The 23071-nt window shown below is 43.4% G+C and overlaps 1 protein-coding gene across 3 annotated transcripts in view; it reads right to left on the bottom strand.

Annotated features, from left to right (window-relative positions):
• LOC145357253 (syntaxin-1A) overlaps window positions 1–23071 on the bottom strand; it is a 236496-nt gene that overhangs the window by 30642 nt on the left and 182783 nt on the right. The gene's annotated exons all lie outside the window — the stretch shown is intronic.

Below are 23071 nucleotides of genomic sequence, written 5' to 3' on the forward strand. Positions count from 1 at the left end.
GCCACCCTAAAAATACCCCTTATGTCAACTCTCTGTCTTCTATTTAGTTAGCCAATCCTCTATCAATGCTACCCTCAACACCGTGCAGTCTTATCTTATTAAATAGTCTTTTGTGTCGTACCTTATCAAGAGCTTTTTGGAAATCCAGGTATGTTACATCTACTGGTTCCTGTTTCTCTCTTCTGCTCATTACCACTCAACGAATTCAAATAAATTTGTCTGGCATGATACTCCCTACATGAAGCCCTGCTGACTCTATGTCATGTATCACTAAATGCTCTGCTATTACATACTTCATAATGGACCCTAACATTTCCCCAGTGATTAAAGTTAAGCTAACCGGCTTATAGTTATTTGTTTTTTGTCTCCCTCCCTTTTTGAAGAAGGGTGTTGCAGTTTTTCAATCCTCTAGGACTTATCCAGAATTTAAGGATTCTTGGAAGATTACTACCAATGCATCCACTATTTCTTGTAGCTACTCACTTTAATATCCTGGGCTGCAAACCATCAGGTCTAGAGGATGTATCAGCCATAAGCCCCATTAGTTTTCCTAGTACTTTTTCTCCAATGATAGTTATTGTATTATTTCCCTCCTGCCTTTTATCTTTTGATTATTTAGTTTTTGGGAATGTTATTCCACTGTGAAGACTGATGCAGTATTTCTGTAACCCCTCTGTCATTTCTTGGTTCCCCATTATTATTTCACTTGTCTCCTTCCCTAAGGGCCCTGTGTTCACTCTGGTCCCTCTCCTCCTTTTTATATATTTGAAGAAATTTTTACTGTGAGCTTTTATATTTCTTGCTGGTTTACCCTCATATTTTATCTTCTCCCTCTTTCATATTCTTTTTTGGTCAACTTTTGTTGGTTTTTAGTACTTTCCCAATCCTCTGGCTAAACACTAATATTTGCCACATTGGATATTTTTCTTTCAGTTTTACATCATCCTTAACTTCCTTGGCTAACTATGGTTGATTTATCCCATTCTTAGAATACTTCGTCCTCATTAGGATATATTCATGTTGAGTCAAAATGACATATCCCTGCACCAAATTTACAGACACCCAACTGTCTCAAAACCATGCACACATCCCTAGCCCTGCAGGCCTCCTTCTGCACTGTGGGCATTCTATGATTCTATGCCCCCATTTGTGTTTCCACTCTTCAAACTGCAACCGTCACTTACTCAACCTTTCTGCAGAAGAGAGTTGCAGACACCCAGTGTGTACCAACCTTCTTAAATACGGACACACACGCATGAACAATCAAATTCATATGTGTTCACACACGTAATGCATGCACACTGACATTTTGGACTATGTGGCGACACAATTCTGGCAATGCTAGTGAAATCGAACCCACTACGTCTTTACCCGCTCGGGGTAACTCCCTAGGTGAGCCCCAGAAAGTTACCAAGGTGAATTCCAAATTGAAAACTTTCCAGTTTCAGGCTGATTGAACACTGTTACTTTAGTTGTCATTCTCCTGAGATAGCCTGAGAACTGTCCAGTTGGTTATGGTTATTTTAAAAAGAAAACTGCACCAAATCAACACTTGCTGATATTGTGAATTGCGTCAGGCTTTATGGAGCTTACGTCAGATTCCTACAGATGCTGATTGACACCAACTGACAAGGTGGTCTCTTTTTACATTGCACCCGCCCATTCATGTCCTGTCCCTGAGAACCTTCATGATCATATTCATATTTTTGGGAAAATCATCTGTAGTCTGTATTTCAAACAGAAGTCTGCAAGAGTCTGGCTCCTGGTCCACTGCTGATGCATATTAAACAGCGAGAGGCACACTTCAGGGCCTGAAGAGCCCTGAACTCTGCCCGAGCATCAACAGAGGTTAGACATGGCGTATGTGGTAGAGGGCTAGTTCTGGAACCTAACATCTGAGCTGCAATTCTCTGCTGATGCTATCAGGCTGTTAGAACAAAGAACAAAGAACAACCCAGCATGGGAAACAGGCCCTTCAGCCCAACGAGCCCGTGCCGCCATCTTAACAAAGCATTTTCCTACACCTACCTTGACCCGTGTGTATGCATATTTTACCCCTATTGTAGCCAGATTCAGGGGATAATAGTTTAGGGACAATTTGGTACACCAATCAGCCTAAGAGCACATCTTTGGGATGTGGGAGGAAACTGGAGCACCCGGAGGAAACCCACGCAACCACAGGGAGAATGTGCAAACTCCCACAGACACAGGCCCAAATCCATGTATCTGCACAGCTAGCAGTGACAGTCACTGAGCTGTTGTGGTGCCCATCTGCTGGTCCAGTTTTAAGCACACACAACAACGTGAAGTACTAGGCCACTCTCCAAACATCCAAGAGCAGCCCACGCACGACCCACCGTGTGCATGCCCCTCATTAGACAACAAGGTGGACCGACACACCTGCAGATTGAAAGAGACAAAACATTAACATGCAGCATTAGATTTCCAGTATCGTCCTGAGGCTCTGACCCTTTTTAAAACCGTCTCCTATAACCCTCCATCCCTGTTTCACTCATGTGCCTATCTAAGTAAACCTTAAACAAGTCCAGCGTGCCTGCCTCCACCACCTTATTTGTTCTTGGAGCTAAACCAAAGATTGGGAGACTTTTTATCTTGAAGCCCAATGAAGAGAGAGCAGTAAGTTGTGTAAACTAAATCTTGAACTTTAATGCTTGGGGACAAGGTTCACAAATGTTCACACTGTGTACCCCATTCCTGAACTGTGCTGCTGATTCCAGTACCTACCAGACAAGTGCATTTGATTGGAAGTCCCTGGAGTTTCCTCCGACACTGCAGATACACTTGTCTTGCCTGATTTGCAGTAATCCTTGGAATCCTTTAATCCACTGTCCAGATCAGAACCCTTTTCCACATCGGTCTTCATTTTTTTGTGGAGTTGTTTCCAATCCAGTGGTGAACAGAGCCAGGTTGTTGACATCTTGGTGCCTGGGCAAGGAGGGAGCCCTGGTGGGAAAACGCTCTGGCAATCTGCTTCGTATTTGAGCCAGGAATCTGGAATCAGCCGTTTGAACCACTCCCTCTAACGTAAATGAGCAACAGGCTTCATGTGGAGCAGCTCAGGTTATAAGCAAGAGCTCACATTCAAATTTGCTGCAAATATGCTGGACTAAAAACACCCTCCAACAAAAGCACAGAAATGTGCCTGAACTTTCCTATTCCCAGCCACTAATTTTCAGCTTGTTTTGGCTCTGAAACTCCCCCGACACTGAACCCAAGTCACATCTGTTAAAACCAACTTTGTCCCAGATGGCCCTTGCTGCATTGTGATGTTCCACATAGACCCCGGTTACACTGCGTGTTCCACAGAGGCCCGGTTACATGGCAATGCCACACATGGATCTGGTTACACCACGATGTTCCGCATGGGTCTGGTTACACCGCGGTGTTCCACAGGGTGCTGGTTACGGGACAATGCTCTGCACAGGCCAGGTTGAACTATGATGCCCGGCACAGGCCTGGTAACACCGCAGTGTTGCACATGTGCGTTCGTTACACCGCAAAGTGCCAGTTTTGCTCTACACCAGTGCTCAACTCCAGAACGTATTCATTCAGAGTGTGCGGGTACATCATTCTGAACACACACTTTAATGCCATATAAAATGCTCTGGGTCCCCCAAAATGAAATAAAATAAATATACTCAAGTAAAAGCTACCTACCACTAGTTGGCCCAATCTAAATGATTAAGTTACCAAGCACTCAGGACACTATATTGGAAATTGCAGTCCACTTTACTCCTTGGATCCACTGTGTTTTGTTGTAGCTATTTTCAGTTTGATGGAGAGCTCCTGCTGATCCATCAGGTTTCTCCAGAATAGACATAGCCCTGGGGAATGCTCAGGCAGACACCAGGTGTTATTGAACACAGTTCCTGAATTGTCCATTCAAATTCTCTCACATGCAAGGCGATGGTCTCACATTAACAGCAGAGAGCAGTGTTCAGGTGCAAACCATTTATTAGGAAAACACTGGGCTAGGCTGAGGAGGAACTTCCCTCCATCAGGGTCTGTCCCTACACCTTGCTTCATATCAATGCCCTGTACTAAAATACATCATGGCAACATGTCCAGTTAACTACATTAAATGGATGGTCTCCCAGTGACAACCACTTCTTGGGCCCACCAATTGTTCAAATTATCCTGGAAACAACAACAAGGTCGGTGCTCACACTGCAGTCCCGGTGGTTCTCCTATCACACCCTGTCAACACTTTCTTTCCTTTCACAGGCTATAGATGTTGCTGGCTAGGCCAGCATTTACAGCTCATCCTTAATTGCCCTTGAGCAGATGGTGGTGAGCTGCCTTCCTGAACTGCTGCAGTCCATCTGGTGTAGGTATACCTACAGTGCTGTCAGGGAGAGAGTTCTGGGATTTGGATCAAGCAACAGCGAAGGAAAGGTGATGTATTTCCAAGTCAGGATGATGAGTGGCTTGGAGGGCAACCTCTGGCTGGGGGGGTTCTCAAGCATCTGCTGTCCTTGTCCCTCTACATGGTAGAGGTTGCAGAGTTGGAAGGAGCTGTTGAAGGAGCCTTTAGTGAGTTGCTGGAGTGCATTTTGTAGATGGTGCACACTGCTGCTGCCACTGTGCCATCAGCGATGGTAAGACTGGATGCTGAAGGTGGTGGATAGGATGCTAAACAAGTGGGCCGCTTTGTCCTGGATGCTGCTGAGCTTCTTGAGTGTTGTTAGAGCTGCACTCATCCTGGGAAGTGGAGGAAATTCCGTTACACTCCGGACTTGTGCCTGGAGATGTTGGTAGGCTTTGGGGTGTCAGAAAGTCAGTTTCTCACCCAGTATTCCTAACAACTGACCTGCTCTGGCAGCCGCAGTATTTATACAACTAGTTCAGTTTCTGGTCAATGGAAACCCCCAGAATTGATAGTGGGAGATTCAGTTCATAATGATGGATGTCAGAGCCAACAGGCGATAGTTATTAAGGCACACTGCCTAGCTTTTCTTTGGCACCAGGATGATGGTTGTTTTCTTGAAGGAGATACGTTGAAGATGTCTGCGAATACTCCCGCCAGCTGAGTGTTCATCCAGGTACTCCATCTGGGCCAGATGCTTTCTGTGGGTTGACTTTTGAGAAGACTGCTCCGATGTTGGCAATCATAGGTCAGAATACTTAAGAGTGCAGGAGGAAGCCATTCAGCCCATCAAGCCTGTACTGACAACAATCCTACCTAGGCCCTATCCCCATATTTATCCTGCTAGAACCCTAGGACAATTTAGCATGGCCAATCAACCACACATCCTTGGCATGTGGGAGGAGACTGGAGCACCCGGAGGAAACCCGGGTGCTCGGGGGTGGGGGGGGGAATCTTTGAAGAATCTCCATAGATCATATCTGGCTTTCTTGTATAGATCAGGGTTGCCTAACCTGAATGTCTCAGACCTGGACTAAAGCAGGCAGTGGATATCCCTGTTCATCCATGGTTTCCCGTTGGTAAACACACAGATTTGCTTCTTTGGCACACAGTCTTCTACGCACTTACTAATGAAGTCGGTTACTGTTCAGACTGATTGCACAGTTTTTAAATACTGACTCTAAGCAGACCCATAGGAAATCATCTGATTCCTCGGACCAACATGGCACAACTTTCTTTGACAGGCTCTCCCGTTTCAGTTCCTGCTTGTAAGCTGGGAGCAGGAGCACAGCCTTGTGGTCTGATTCACCAAAGTGTGGGTGGGCGATAGAGCGAGAAGCATGTTTGATATTTGCATAGCAATGGTCTAGAATGTTTGGGCCTCTGATAGATCAGGAGACATGTTACTGGTATCTTGGTAAAATGCTCTTGAGAGTTATCCCCAAACCAAAATGCTTCCATTGATCATTATCCTCTGACTACTGTTACCAAGTCAAATCTTAATCCATCTCGACACCCTGTCAATCATTCCACTAGTATCAAGCTTCCTTACTAGTCTTGCACAAAGGACTTTGTCAAGTAGCCTTTGAAGATGTAAACAAACCGTGTCCGTTAGATTTCCCCAGCCGACTAGCTTAGTTTCTCTTATAAAAGATGCCAGCGGGCTTGTGAGGCGTGAACTGTTGCTGCTGAAACCATGCTGACTACTGCCTGAGGAACTGAGCTCTTTAAAAATTCATTTATTGCCTGCTACAGCAGCCTGCCAAGCAATCTTACTGCCACAAACCTTAGAGTAACTGGCCTCTAATCACAAGGTCTGTGCTTCTGAATGCTGAAATCACAATCCTTGGGGATTCCTTCAGTATTTATGGCACTCTGAAAAATATCAACCAAGCCATCATTAAGTTCTCCTTCAATTCTTTGAAGATTTGAGAATGCATCTGCATGGCCATCACACACGCAGATACTTAAATGGTCTGGTCTTTCTTTATTACTTGTACTCTACCAGCTACTTCCCTTGTTATAAATCACTCAGCCTCTTTCACTGTGATGAGAAATTGTCTACTTTTCCTTTGTGGAAACTGATACGTCTTTGCCACGTTCTGATTATCTGGAATAGCTTCCTCCAATTCATCATGTTGTTTGACCTCCTTTCTAATATTAACACAGTTAGAAAATGTTTTCTCGGATCCCTGTTGCTGGATTGACAACTCATTCTTACTATCCTATTTCTGTTCGCTAATATGGCCTGAGACTCATGCCCAGCACAAAAAATTTGCATTTCGGAAACCATTTCCCTCCACATCAATCTGCCCAAATTGCTCCTCATTCACCCGTTCAACTTACGCTTCTGGTTAGAAATAAATCATTTGGTCCATTATTATCAGTCTATCCATATTATTTGACGCCTATCCCCCATCTGCTGCTATGCTTCTCCATTCTATTGCCATCATATCACTCTTTTTCCCTTCAGCCACTATCCACCCTCGCTTTCTGTGGCTCTTGTATCATTCAGAATATCCCAGACATTCTCTTTTCCACCTTCTTCTGTCGGGAAAAAAGTACAAAAATCTGAGATCACGTATGAACTGACTCAAGAACAGCTTTTTCCCTGCTGCTATCAGACTTTTGAATGGACATATCTCACATTAAGTTGATCTTTCTCTGTACCCTAGCTATGACTGTAACATTACATTCTGCACTCTCTCCTTTCCTTTCCTATGTATGATATGCTTTGTCTGTATAATGCACAAGAAACGATACTTTTCACTGTTCACTAATACATGTGACAATAATAAATCAAATCAAATCAAAAGATCCTCCCAGCTGCCATTTCATCCTGTGCCTCCATTGTCATCTTATATCCCCTTCAGCCTTGCCTCAGTTGCCACACTCCTGAATCAGAAAGTTCTGAGTTTTAGCCCTCATCCCATGAGCTCAGAATTTTTTTTGGATGGGATGTCCAACCTGGGCCCTGTGTGTTTTCTGAGCTGAACATAAATATTCCTTGGGAGAATTCCCCCGAAGAGGAATGGGGGAATTTTCCCAGCGCACTGCCCCAACATTCATCCTGCAACCAACACCATCAAAGTAGATTATCTGATCATTTATCTTATTGCTGTTGGAGGGGCCCTGCTATGTGCAATTAGATGCTGCATTGGCCTGCATTATAACAATGATTACATTTTAAAAGTACTTAACATGATCTTGAGGTAGTTTGTGTCAACCTGAAATCATGAAGGTGCTATATAATTGCCAGATTGTTTTCTTTACACTTTCCTGCCTTACTAGTTTACTAGTAAGTTTACTAATGTGAGGATAGTGGCATCAGTTTGGATTGGATGAAGTTCATGCTCTGTGAATATCTTCACCCCCATGCTCAGAGTTCCCTCCAATGGCCTAGTCATCGTCTCTTCTGGATCATCTCTACAGCTATGTATTGATTTACCTAATCTTTGCTCTGAAACACATGTTTACACCTAGTAATCTTGAGAATCCAAAGAACCATAGAACCCCTACAGTGCAATTGATTCTGCACCAACTCTCTGAAAGAGCATCTTACCTTGGTCAACCCTTCCTTGGTTCTATCTCCATAACTCCACACATTTACCACGGCTAATCCATCTAACCAACACACCTTTGGACACTAGGGCAATATAGATCAATTTAGCGTGGCTAATCCACTTAACTTGCCCATTTTTGGAATGTGGGAGAAAACCCACATAGACAGTCACCCAAGACCGGAAATGAACTGAGTCACTGGCACTGTGAGGCAGCAATGCTAACAACTGTGCTGCCAACAGACTGAACTAGTACACTTTAATTTAGAGCCTGGGAGAGTTGGAGGACATGATCCCTGGCTTTGCCATGAACCTGTTCCCAGTGAGCTGCCAAACATGGGGTTGCTGAAGAGCCAGAGATGCACACAGCAGCTCCTTCCTGGGAATGCAAGTCCATGCAAAGCTCAAGTCACCTTTAACTGGCAGCAGAGACAAACTCCATCAGAGTGAACAAATTACTCATTTTCTTCTGTAATCTGTAAGCATGCCCTCCCAACATCCTTGACCGATTTAATTGAAATAATTTGTTTGCTCTCTGAGGCTTTTTCCAATTCTCAATATCAATCATCAAATGAGGGGATCAAACATGGACATAGTATTCTGAATAAGGCCAAAGGTACTGTCCAAGCATAAAATGGTGTGTTTCTTTTTGTAATGCATAATCCTGAGAGTGTGACCTGTTACCCTATTTGCTTTTGATATATGATCTTGGTTGGGAACCCACAGGGATCTCTGTACTATGATACCCTAAACCATTTCATTCACCACTTCTGTTCTGTGCACTATAGGGTGCACATATGTTTAGCAGTGGCCCATGTGAATATCACTGCAGTTTATTTGAAGTGAAGCATCATCAGGCAAAGGCAGGCTCACTCTCACAATATCTTGAGATCTGTTTGCTCTCAGTAAGTATCCTCCTGTGCTAAAACATACACAGGTTTTCTAACAAGCAAACACCTGGTCAGATTTGGGACACAACTGATCTTCTCTAAGTGATCCCCAACCATTGATAATAACTTTATGCCAGCATACGTCAGCAAGTTCTAACATCCTAATTCCACAAGTCTCTGAGTAACCTATTGTGAGATATCTGATCAAAGGTTATTTCCAAATGCAGGGAGGCACCCCCCATTCATGAACGTACTGGCTTCCTCTGATTCCTTGAAGCAATAGGAATGGTCTTTCTATTTGGGAGCAGTGGGGGGGTCAATTTGCAAATTAGGTGAAACGTGGACAGAATTGTATGGCTGCTTCAACTGGTGGAAGTTTCCAGTCCTGCCCAAGTCAATGCCATATTTTACAGTCCCATCTGCGCGGGGATGGGCCTGTAAAATTCTGCTGTTGGACCAGTTGGCAGGAAAAAGTGAAAAAGAGAAAGGATAAGTTAAGCTCCAGTGGAGAAAATATCAGGATGTAACTGTGGCAATGCAACTTAAGGGACCCAATCAAACTAAGAAGAGGTCTCTGAATATGCAAGAAAAAATCAAAACTGCTTAATTCTAAAGAAATATGACAGCATCTGTCCTGTCTAGACACCTGCTATGCATGAAACACTGTCCCAATAGTAACACCAAGAGGGCTTCCTGAGGTCCCATTTCTTTTTGCATAATTTCAGATAAAAGATGTGCGGGTTCGTTTGATTGGCCATGCTAAATTGCTCCTTAGTGTCTGGTATTAGCAGAGTAAATACATGAGGTTACAGGGATAGGGTCCAGGTGGAATTGTTCTCAGCGCAAAGTCAATGGGTCAATTCTGCAGGGATTCTATTCTATACAATGCTATTGAAAACGTATTGAAGACTATGCCATAGATTTATTGCAGCATGTCCAGATAGAAAATAGCTGCACTGAGCTACCAGAGCATTTCAGAGCAAATCCTCTGTCCACCATTCTGGTCTCGCCATGCCTGTTGACCCCACAGACCAGATGCAGATGGTCTAAGATGAGGTAAATCCACGTTTTAATGGACATTAATACAATATGTGGAATATGGACAAAACTGGCTGAAATATGGACACATTTAAAATTCTGTGTTTCAAAACACATGGGCTTAAAATGGCTGCAAAGAAGGCATCGACAGACAACGAAATCCACAGCCTTATCAAATCCATCCAGGAATTGCTTAAGTAGACAAAGGACAATGAGTCATGGCAAAGGTAGCCTGCTAGTTATGCAAAAATGGGCCCTGCTAGACTTGGTTAAATATGCTGCCCATTACATCTATGAACAGTACACATTACAGGCTCCAAGTTTTCTGCAGAATCCAACAGCCTGGACCCAAACCTGTTGGGTTCTGCAGAAAACTTGGAGCCTGTAATGTGTACTGTTCATAGATGTAATGGGCAGCATATTTAACCAAGTCTAGCAGGGCCCATTTTTGCAAAACCATCTCGATGGGAAAGCGATCAACACCTCCTGAGAACCATCAAAACCATTTTGCACCTCATCAGTGCCAAGCACTCATCAAAATTCAACTGACCGTTGGGGGAAGACTGCCAGAATTTCAAAAGGCTGCATCTTTTTAAAATTGGACAAAGAACAAGAGACTCTTTTAGCTGGAGCACACGGGTGGTTCACTTCTCCACAACTACAGCCAGGGACTCTTCTCTGAATAAGCCAACTTTGACTGAGCTGCAGCCTTTTTCCTTATCAGATCCAACAGCTGAAAAGATTCTAAAATTAGTCTTCAACCGCCAAAGAAAGAAATTCAACAAGTACTTCCCAGCAAAGGTTCAGGGTTCAAGAAACCACATTTTCGGACACAACCCCAGACTGAAGGCCTGGGTTGCACAGCGACGGTTTTAATACCTACGTGACCAAGGTGCGTGTCCTTGAAGACAACTTGGCCCTGACCTTTTCTTAAAGACAGCACTGCCTCTTTGACCCCAGGAGTGGTGAGTGTAATCTAGTTTCCAGAAATCCCTAATAACCCAAGTGTTGAGGAAGGGTGGTTGGGAATTGTGTAAAATTGTGTAAACCTAAAAATATTCGTTGTGTCATTAGTCTCTTCCTTCCATAGCACAGTAACTGGTTATGTGTGTGTGCATGTTGACAGCTCAGCTTAATTTCATTCCTTCCTAAATAAAATTTGGTCTTTTGAGTCACCCACTCGTCTCGCTTCTCGTTCTGGTGGATTACAGAGCTAGAACATAATACTGAAGTCTAGAATTGTAGGGGTTTGGACGCCTCAAAACCTCTCACTCAAGCGGGTTCTCTGTTTAGGCATAAACAGTGGTTCACTTTCTCTCTCTCCTGCAAAGCCATCCCAGTGTGACACTTCTGCTGTTTCCTCCACCTGCAGGCGAGACACACACGCCCAAGAGTGGTAGCAGAGACCACCACGTGTGGAATAAAAGACTCCCCACAATGGGAAACCCTATCCATTTGATTTGATTTATTATTGTCACACGTATTAGCATACAGTGAAAACTATTGTTTCTTGCACGCTGTACAGACAAAACATACCGTTCACAGAGAAGGAAACAACAGAATGTAGTGTTACAGACATAGCTAGGGTGCAGGGAAAGATCAACTTAATGCAGGGTAGAAGTAGCAGGGAAGAAGCTGTTCTTGTGTAGGTTGGTATGTGACCTCAGACTTTTGTATCTCACTGTGTAAGACTGGTTATTAGTTATCAATATCTCACTGTGTAAGACTGGTTATTAGTTAACAATATCTCACTGTGTGAGGCTGGTTATTAGTTACCAATATCTCACTGTGTGAGGCTGCTTATTAGTTATCAATATCTCACTGTGTGAGACTGGTTATTAGTTAACAATATCTCACTGTGTGAGGCTGGTTATTAGTTAACAATATCTCACTCTGTGAGGCTGGTTATTAGTTACCAATATCTCACTGTGTGAGGCTGGTTATTAGTTATCAATATCTCACTGTGTGAGGCTGGTTATTAGTTATCAATATCTCACTGTGTAAGACTGGTTATTAGTTAACAATATCTCACTGTGTGAGGCTGGTTATTAGTTACCAATATCTCACTGTGTAAGGCTGCTTATTAGTTATCAATATCTCACTGTGTGAGACTGGTTATTAGTTAACAATATCTCACTGTGTGAGGCTGGTTATTAGTTAACAATATCTCACTGTGTGAGGCTGGTTATTAGTTAACAATATCTCACTGTGTGAGGCTGGTTATTAGTTATCAATATCTCACTGTGTGAGACTGGTTATTAGTTAACAATATCTCACTGTGTGAGGCTGGTTATTAGTTAACAATATCTCACTGTGTGAGGCTGGTTATTAGTTACCAATATCTCACTGTGTGAGGCTGGTTATTAGTTACCAATATCTCACTGTGTGAGGCTGGTTATTAGTTAACAATATCTCACTGTGTGAGGCTGGTTATTAGTTACCAATATCTCACTGTGTAAGGCTGGTTAATAGTTATCAATATCTCACCGTGTAAGACTGGTTATTAGTTAACAATATCTCACTGTGTGAGGCAGGTTATTAGTTATCAATATCTCACCATGTGAGGATGGTTATGGCAGTCGATTTGTATGTTGCTCTGTAAGTCTGATTATTGTAAGGTGACGGCATTGCAATGTGGAATTTTTGTTCTGGTAGTCATTTGTATCTTACTGGATATATACAAGGCTGATTATTGTAGGATTTGATATTGAGCCAGGTCTCTACTGCATTGGTTTCTCCCTGTGTAAGGATATATATGACACTTTGTGATTCCCTCACTCGTACTGTTTTTTTCAGTGTTTTAGTATCTTGCTGTGTCTTGTTGCATGTTTATTTCCTAATCTATTAGCGAGAAAAGAATCAAATAGATCCCCATTGATTAATAGCAGCATTACTCTGCAGTCTGATCGGGTGATTGTAGTGGATGGCCTGCTGTTTCTTCACTCAGTAATTCACTCTGTTTATGAATTAACTAAAAAGGTTGGTTCCACTAATCCAGACATGCCAGTGAATACAAATGCAGATTTTGATTTATAATAGGTTCAGACTGTTATGAGGCTGTAGTCATACACAAGAAAACATGGTGAGAAAACATCAGAATTACGCACCCATGTATTATCATGTCACAAACACCCTATGCCACCTGGCTGCCTTGCCAGGTGTGAGGGATTAAGACATCATACCCTATATTTTTCTAAAACATATTCATGGATATGCTCATCACTATTCCTATTTTTATTTATTTAAAATGGCTGAAACTGTGTCTCTCTGTGACCCCTGAACAAAAGAAGCCACTTGATGGTTTTAGGAAGCCTCAGGCCTCGTTATCTCTGAGGCGTCACTAACAAACCCCCTGTGGACTGTGCATCCGAACTTCAAAGAGAACTACACAAAGGTCAACTGCATTTATTAGTTCAGGCTGGCCAGAAGATGATGGATCATCTGCCAAGACAAATGCCGCTCGAACTTTCTTTCCAAGAATGGTTAAGACTTTTTGGAATCCGGACGATGGATGCACATCCTTTGTCAAAGATGGTGGAGGGGTGGGAGTCACGTGACTTGGGCCACTAGCTTGTCGAGCAAGTAATATTGCCTTGTTGAATTGTATAGCTCAGTCTGGGGGAGGCACTGGCCTATGGTATTATCGCTAGACTATTGATCCAAAAACTCAGCTAATGATTGATTGATTGATTTATTGTTGTCACGTGTATTAGTATGCATTGAAAAGAATTGTTTAATGCTCTGGAGACCACGACAGATCGTGGAATTTGAATTCAATACAAAGTCTGGAATTATAAAACTACTTGTTGAAAAAGAAACCATCTGGTTCACTAATATCCTTTAGAAAAGGAAATCTGCCATCCTTATCTGGTCTAGCCTACATGTAACTCCAGACCCACAGCATTGTGGTTGACTCTCAACTGCTCTCGGGCAACTAGGGACGGCCAGTCAGCAATGCCCATGCCCCATGAATGAATAAAAATGTCTGCTGTTTAATATCTGACCAGCAGGCCACACCGAAGGAATTCTGGCCCAGGTTGGGCACCTGACCCCCTCTACCCTGCTTCTGCTGGAGGACCTGTATTATCACCTACAAGAATGATTCATCTCTGCATGCCTATCTCATCTTGTGAAGTCCACACCACTGGATATGTGAATTCGACGAGATCAGTTTTTAGCCTACCTTCCTCTGGGAAGGAATAGCTCACTGGACTATGATTCTGGACTCTGCAACTCATGTGAAACGATATTTATTTTCCAAGTGGTCTCTATTGTAAATCTTTTTTTTTCTCTATCCCCTCCTTCCACATTCTGAGTGTGTGCAAATACACTAACTAAATGGGAGTTCACCTTGGGTTGCTTTGGAGTTATTTCTAGAAACTGGAATGGCACAAAACTAGAGGAGTTGGGGAATTATGCCAGTGTTTAAAAAGAGGAAAGCAAATCAAAACACCTTTCTGTTTACGGTGGCGGGGGGGGGAAGAGAAGAAATTAGTGTTATTTAAATTAACCCCCCCCCCTCGTCTGTAACACAGGAAATATTTTATGTAATTTAGTGTTGTCTAAAATTTCAGCAGGTTGTTATGTGGAGAGGCAAGATGGATGGTACTAGAAGTGTGCGTGACCTGTCCATCTTGTCTTGCACTGTTGACAAACTGGTGAAGTACTCCTTATACTATTTGTCAGCAACTGTGTGTAGAACAAGGATATCATACACTAAGACAGGCTGCAGGAACGTGATAAGATCCTGAGCTGGTGGATTTATTGAGCACAGAAGTCAACACCCTGGGGTACAGAATAGTTAGGGTCTGTGCCATTGTGTGAAGCCACTGTTCAGTGTGACAAGTTGCATTCTGTAGGGCAGTGTTGGCCTGCAGCCTAGCTCTGTGCTTTACCTGGATCTGATTGTGTCCATTTTTGCTACTGACTTTGAAATTGAGCAACAGACAGCATCAGGTTAAAGCAAATCGCTGTGGGTGCTGGAATATAAAACAAGTACAGAAAATCTCAGCAGGTTTGACGGTAATCTGTGGAGAGAGCGAGAGTTCTAAAGTTTGTTTATTAGTGCCACAAGTAGGCTTACATTAACACTACAATGAAGTAACTGTGAAAATCGTCTAGTTGCCACACTCCTACACCTGCTCGCGTACACTGGGGAGAATTTACCATGGCCAACGCACCTGACCAATACGTCTTTTGGACTGCAGGAGGAAACCAAAGTACCCGGATGAAACCCATGCACTCACAGGGTTAACGTATAGACTCCGCAGACAGTGACCCAAACTGGGAATTGAACCCGGATCCCAGGCGCTGTGAGGCAGCAGTGCTAAAGTGCCACCAAGAGTAAGCTTTGTTTGAAGAGTCATTCAGATTTGAAATGTTGGCTATATTCCCCCTCCACAGATGCTGTCAGACTTGCTGAGATTTTCCAGCATTTTCCGTTTTTGTTGTGTGTAAAAGAGAGCATTGGGTGTTTGGGCAGTAGGGTCTTCATTGATGCCCCAATCAGAAATTCCTTCACCCAATAGGACTGCCACTGCCCAGTTCCCAGCCCATCATTTGTGACCCATGCCATTACATGTCATCTAGGTTCATGGCAAATCTTCTTTCCTGCCAATGCCCCCAGTTTTCCCCACTTCTTGAAGTCATGGTGGAAAATAGAGTTGAAGGCTCACTGTCTCCTTCAAAGGAGGGAGTGAGCTTTATGTTCCAAGATGTCAAGTCCCCCTACTTCTCTAGCGGCTCGTTACTCTCCCATAAAAAACATCTCATTGTTTTATCAATCAGAGCAATACTAAGGCCCTGGCGGCACATTGGATAGCACTGCTGCCTCACAGCACCAGGGACCTGGGTTCAATTCCGGCTTCCAGTGACTGTGTGGAGTTTGCACATTTTCCCTGTGTCTGCGTGGATTTCCTCCGGGTGCTCTGGTTTCCACCCACAGTGCAAAGATGTATGAGTTAGATTGATTAGTCATGCTAAATTGGCCCTTAATGTCAGGGGGATTAGGAGGGTAAATAATGTGGGGTTACGGGGATGGGACATGGGTGGGATTGTTGTTGGTGTAGGCTCATTGTGCCAAATAGTCTCCTTCTGCTTTGTAGATTCTATGATTCTGTAATGAGTGGCTGTAATTATCAGACCACCAAGGAGAGCATTTCAAAGTGCCATCGCTTCATTAACTGAGTAATCCAAATCACTGGTGCCGGAGGCAGTTACAGACACCACAGAGATTGGGTTGCCAATCCTCCAAGATTATGTTGGCTTCTCCAAGAATTAAAAATCAACATCCTGGACAGTGCTACAAGCTACCCGGGGGGGACAAAATAATCATCTGAACACTAATTTTTTTTTGTCACTTTATTAGTTATTAATGCACTGAAAAGAAAAGCTGTTTGACTGAGATGGGAGCTTGGAAGAACTAGATCATGTGATGACCCCTAACCATAGTTGGCAACTCAGTAAAGAAACTGGCTTCACAACAAAAGAACTCTTGGCTAGTTCTTTGAAGTACTGATGCTGGCGACAGCACAAACAACAGTTAAAAAAGCAGCACATTTAAAAATGATCCACTTACAAGATTAATTGTACTCATCAATTAACACACAATCACGAAATAGTTCCCTTCTGCTAACATTCATTGATAATATTTTTAGCTCTTCTCTCACACACACTTACTGCTGTTATTCACACTCTGGTATCTGACAAATTTTTTCCCAAATATTGCAAAAGACAAGGGTCCCATTGCTGATTGGAAGACACTCTGAGACATACAACTATAAATGTGACCGTTACTGGTGGAGTCGATTATTTTTATTTGTTCATGGGCTAGCATTTATTGCCCATCCCGGAGGGCATTTAAGGGTCAACCACATTACTGTGACTTTGGAATCACATGTAGGCCAGACTAGGTAAGGACGGCAGATTTCCTTCCCTATAGGACATTAGTGAACCACTAAAAGCAAAACACTCTAGGTGCTGGAATCTGAAGCAAAAACAGACAATGCTGGAAAATCTCTGCAGGTTTGACAGCATCTGTGGGGAAAGAATAGAGCCAACATTTTGAGTCTAGACTGTTATTTGTTCACTTTGACTAATTTGAGTCTAGGCTTGAAATGTTGGCTCTATTATCTCCACACAGATGCTGTAAGACCTGCTGAGATTTTCCAGCATTCTCTGTTTACATTAGTGAACCAGATGGGTTTTTTTTAACAACAACTGACAATGATTTAATTGTCATCATTCCTGATTTTCATTGAATTCAAATTTCACCATCTGCTGTGATGGGATTCGAACCCGAGTCCCCAGAGCATTAACCCGAGTCTCTGGATTACTAGTCTAGTGAAATCCACTGCACCACCACCTCCCCCAAGATTAATTTAGGAAATAATGAACAATAAAGTGCATGATACAACTAGCAGCAATAGGAAATTGACCATCATACTACATGGACTGGAGGCCCTATGGTGCAGTGATAGTGCCCCTACTGCTGAACCAGAAGCTCGGGGTTCAAGTTCAATACCAGAACTTGTTGGCCACGGAAGAGCGTTTAGAAAATGAGCTCAGAAATTCTTCCACCACTATTTCCCAAAGGGTAAAAATAACAGTGTGGGTGCAAAGGCACGCTAACAACAACAACAATGCATGGAGCGTAGTAAATAAGGTTGATGAGCTGCAGATGATATAACCACATGGGAATATAATGCCGTGCTAATAGAGATCTGATTTGAAAACAGACAGGACTAGGTACTAAATATTTCTGGGTACTAAATATCCCTGGATAAAACATGTTCAGGAAAGGAAATAGAGGAGAAGAAATTATGGGAGGAGGCCATATGATCAAGGGGAATATTATAATGCTGGAGTGAGGGTACCCTAGTGGGCTGAAGAACAGAATCAATTTGGTTAGAATCAAGAAACAATAGAGGAACTAACAGACAACTATAGATGCATTCTGTCGGCCACAAACTAGTGGGAGAGCTATAGAGGAGGACAATTGCAGAGTGGTGCAAAAACTATGCACAATGGTAATTCCAATTCTCTTCCCATGCTTAGTAGTGCACTAAGGCAGATTTTAATTTGTTTCTTAGTGATAATTCCCGGGACAGGTTGCTAGTCTATCACCAGGGGCTTACAGTTTCTCAAGGGGGCACCACTTCATATCAAGTGTCACAGTGGCGTGTTTGGAAGGATTTGACACACTGAACCTATGTTATGAACGCACCTTCCTTGGCCATCAAGTCCTGCATAGGACTCAAACATGGAGCTTCTGGTTCAGAGACAGGGAAGTTACCCACCATGATAATAAGGGACTTTAATTATCCTAATACTACCTGGCACAGTGACAGCTTGAAGGGCTGAGATTGGGAAGAGTTTTTGAAGTATATTCAGTAGAATTTCCTACATCAGTCTGCTTCAAGCCTGATGAGGAAGGAGACACTATTGGCTCGGATTTTAGGAAATGAGAAAGATGAAGAGCATCAAGTGTCAAGAGAACATTTAAGGAACAGTGATCATATTATCAAAGCTAGCAAAGGAAATGGGCAAGGAGCCATCCAGAGCAAAAATACTTAATTCTTTGGGGGCCAATTTCCATAGGAGAGAGCAGATCATAGATCACAGAGAGCAGAAGGAGGCCATTTGGTCCATTAAGTCTACACTGACCACAATCCCACCCAAGGCCCATCCCCATAACTCCATGCATTTACCTTGCTAATTCCCCTGACATTAAGGGGCAATTTAGCATGACCAGTCCATCTAATCTGCAGATCTTCAGACTGTCTGTCCCAGATTGAATCAAAATTGATGAGCAAAATTAAAGGCTGCCATTTGATACACAGAGAGATTGAGTCTTATTATTTGAACGGCCCATTCTGTCCTTCTTAGATATAGAGGTGCTAGCAGAGGACTGAAGAATATTTTAAAAATTATTTTATGGCTCCTGGGTGCCACTGGCTAGGCTGGCACTTATACTGTCCATCTGTAATTGCCCTTGAGAAGGTGGTGGTGAGTTACCTTCTTGAAGCGTGAAGTCCATGTGGTATAGGTACATCTACAGTGCTGTTTGGAAGAGAGTTCCTGGATTTTGATCCAAATGTTCCATTCTTGTTCAAAAAAAGGGTGCAAGGATAAGCCCAGCAACTACAGACATTAACCTTGGTGATGGGAAAGCTTTTAGAAATAATAATCCTGCCTCACAGTGCCAGGAACCCGGGTTTGAATCCAACTCGGGTCACTGTCTGGGCAGAATCTGCATGTTCTCCCCATGTCTGTGTGGGTTTCCGCCAGGTGCTCTGGTTTCCTCCCACAATCCAAAAGACATGCTGGTTAGGTGCACTGGCCATGCTAAATTCCCCGAGTGTACCCAAAAAGGTGCCAGAGTGTGGGAACTGGAGGTTTTTGCAGCAACTTCATTGCAGTGTTAATGTAAGAGTTAGTGAGGAGGTAAGTGCTGAGCATCCGGTGGCTCTCTCTTGAGATCGGGTGAGGGCGGGAGGAAAGGCGGGGGGGGGGAGGTGGGTGGGGTCTGTTGCCACTCTACCTGTGATCAGTGAGGAGGAAGGGGGCTCCACTGCCACTCTGCCTGAGATCAATGGGAGGGAGAGGGGTCCGATGCCACTCTGCCTGAGATCAATGGGAGGGAGAGGGGTCCGATGCCACTCTGCCTGAGATCAATGGGAGAGGGGTCTGATGCCACTCTGCCTGAGATTAGTGGGAGGGAAGGGGGAGAAAGGGGCCTGTGATTGCTCTAGGTGGTGGAGGGGGTGGGATGCATAAGAGGGTCAGTAATGTTGGGGGTGGGGTAATGTCTGTGGGGGCCAGGAAGAAGCATTTTCTGGCCTGGGAGCGATGTGGCGGTGAGTTGCATTCTATCATTTTTTTTCTGTGCATGCGCAGTTGGAGGTAGGTTTTTGGGTGCATTAAACCCCATCCACAGGTTTCTACAGCGTGATTCAGAATCGCTGATATTTTTGCAGGCAGAGTGTGTATGGGGGTGCCTGAAAATGGGTCTAAAAGTCAGATCAGACTTTAAACTCCCAGTTTAAAGTCCACCCGGCATTTAGAATAAAAATAGTAAAATAGGGCCCTAGGTATGCAGAATCATGTGAGTTTTGATTAGGTGATTAAGTCATGTGGTTAATGGGAGGAGCTAAGCTTGCAGGAAATAAACTGTTTCATTTTAAAAGAAAGGGTGATTGCTGCCTGAAGCTGGTGGGAAGTGTCACTCCCTCTTTCTCTAGAGGCTTTTTGAAAGTTCCAAAACTCTCAACCTAAGTCCAAGCAAGTTTTCCTGTGTTTTGTCAATTTCTTATGAAGATGGATTCAAGTCTATAAAATAAATATTGGCTGATTGGAACTGATAGCGATAGGTAGCAGTTAAGAATTATATTGAGTCATGATTAAGTATTGTCCAATTGTTAAAAGTTAAGCTACTTCATTTGTTATTGTTAAACTGTGTTGTTAAATAAAATTTGTTTTGATAAAAGCTTCCCAATTTGTCAATAGAATGAGCGCCTGAAGTCAAACGTCAGGGGGGATATTCCAGCCGCGCTCACCCCCAAGATCGGAAAATCCTGCCTGAGGTCAAGGGCAATTTGCATGGTCTGTATCCTGCCTGCTATAATTCCTGTGGTGGGTGGGATATGGGAAAATTCCATCCATTCTATCCTCACATTAATGTAAAAACAGAAAAATTGTTTGAGTAGAGTTTAGCTTCACAATATACTTTGGGCTTTCTGATCTAGTAACCTAACAATGACAATAGAACCCAAAGCAATGTGAGGATAACACTTTGTTACGCAGTAAGTGGTTTAGGATCTGGAATGCATTACCTGGGAAGGGGAGGAAGCAGATTAAGTCATGGATTCAAAAAGGGAATTTGATAAGCACCTGCAGAGAAGCAACTTGCAGTGTTACAGATAAAAGGAGGTAGGGTGGGCTGGGACCAGCTGAGCTGTTCTTGCAAAGTGCTGACACAGACACAAGGGACTGAATGGTCCTCCTGGCCTCCACCTGTGCTGCCTCAGCAATTCTATAATCCTATGCATTTGTGCTAGGCACTGTTGACTGGGTTAATCAATTCTCCAGGAAGTAGTTTTAGATGAATGGGAAAGGCTAAATTGTTAATTTTCAGACTACATTCCTTATGTATTGTTATACAGTGTTGTCATATGCATACTATTGTTGTTATAAAGCATACTGTGCTGTTATACAGCATAGGTTAATTTCTTCATAACATTTATCTAGTTTATTGGTTAAAGGCAAAGAAGAGAGTGCCAAGCAATAGAAGAACATAGCAGCGTAACAAAACCATCTTTTTCAGCTCTCGCGCTGCAGAGAACAAGTCATTGTAACAATCCCTAGGGAAAGAGTGGAAGATAGTACAGATCCCCAGGAAGAGAGTGCATGATGGTCCAGATCCCGAGGGAGACAGTGGAGGGTAGTACAGATCCTCAGTGAGCGAGTGGAAGATAGTACAGATTCCCAGGGAGAGAGTCGAGGATAGTACAGATCCCCAGGGAGATAGTGGAAGATAGTACAGATCCACAGGGAGAGAGTGGAGGATGGTCCAGATCCCCAGGGAGAAAGTGGAGGATGGTCCAGATCCTCAGGGAGAGAAAGGAGGATTGTATCGCCCCACAAGTAAGTGTTGGTAAATATAAAGGGGCTGGAAGCAAACACACCCTCAGGCTTTGACGATATTTATCCTAGAGTGTTGACAGCACTGAATGAGGATGTTGTGAGCTAGTGGTGATTATTTTGAATGGCGTAATGCACTGCCATTTTGAGTATTCCCTATTTCTAGTTGCTCTGTAAGCTCTCTTGGATTTATATTTTTCCTCACAAATATAAACCAAAGCAAATCATGTTCTGAAAGCCAAGGATTACCTCACAAGTATTAGTTGAGTCGTGAAATTTGAGGTACTGAAGGGACAGCATCACATTATGTGATCAGTAGCTTAGATGTGGGACAGGGACTGACTACAGTAAGTAAGACTGACCAGCAAGGCCATACTCTCAAACTCCTCTCCAGGTTCCACGGTACCTGATATAACAGCAGTAGGTGGAACCCCAGTGGCACAGCTCACAACTACTCTCATCTACCATGAAAATTAGACTCTTGATAGTCCACCAACTGAGCTGGAAAGATGTTAACATTGCTAAATTGGAAAGGAGCAAGAGCCAAGTTAAAAAAAAAAGCCAATGGCAGCCTTTTTAACTGCTAACTAACCCGGGATCATAACTCGGGAATACTGCGTACGGCTCTGGTCACCCTATTATAGAAAGGATATTATTAAGCTAGAAAGAGTGCAGAAAGGATTTACCAGGATGCAACCAGGACTTGGTGGTTTGAGTTATAAGGAAAGATTGGATAGACTGGGACTTTTTTCCCCTGAAGCATGGGAGGTTTAGGGATCAGCTTATAGAGGTTTATAAAGTAAGGAGGGGCATAATGAAGTGGATAGTCAACATCTTCTCCAAAAGTTAGGGGAGTCTAAAACTAGACGGCATAGGTTTAAGGTGAGAGGGGAGAGATACAAAAGTGTCCAGAGGGGCAATTCTTCTGTTAATAAGAACATAAGAAATAGGAGCAGGAGTAGGCCAACTAGCCCTTCGAGCCTGCCCCGCCATTCAATAAGATCATGGCTGATCTGTTGTGGCTCAGTTCCACATTCCCGCCCTCTCCCCATAACCCTTAATCCCCTCTCTTATCAAAAACCCATCAACCCGCGTCTTAAAAATATTTAGCGAGGCAGCCTCCACCACTTCAACGGGCAGAGAATTCCAGAGATTCACCACCCTTTGAGTGAAGAAGTTCCTCCTCAACTCTGTTCTAAACCGCCCCCCCCCTTTATCTTGAGGCTGTGCCCTCTAGTCCTACTGTCCTCTCTGAGCAGGAAGAGCCTCTCCACCTCTATCCTATCCATCCCATTCATCATCTTATACGTCTCAATGAGATCTCCCCTCATTCTTCTAAACTCTAACGAGTACAAGTCTAATTTATTCAGCCTCTCCTCATAGCTCAACCCCCTCAACTCTGGCATCAGCCTAGTAAACCTCCTCTGCACTCCCTCCAAGGCCAAAATATCCTTGTGTAAGTACGGCGACCAAAACTGCACACAGTACTCCAGCTGCAGCCTCACCAGTGCCCTATACAGCCGCAGCAAGACCTCCCTACTTTTATATTCAATCCC

The sequence above is a fragment of the Carcharhinus amblyrhynchos genome, chromosome 23 (genome assembly GCF_965287045.1).
Source record: "Carcharhinus amblyrhynchos chromosome 23, sCarAmb.v2.hapA, whole genome shotgun sequence".
Classification (NCBI taxonomy): Eukaryota; Metazoa; Chordata; class Chondrichthyes; order Carcharhiniformes; family Carcharhinidae; genus Carcharhinus; species Carcharhinus amblyrhynchos.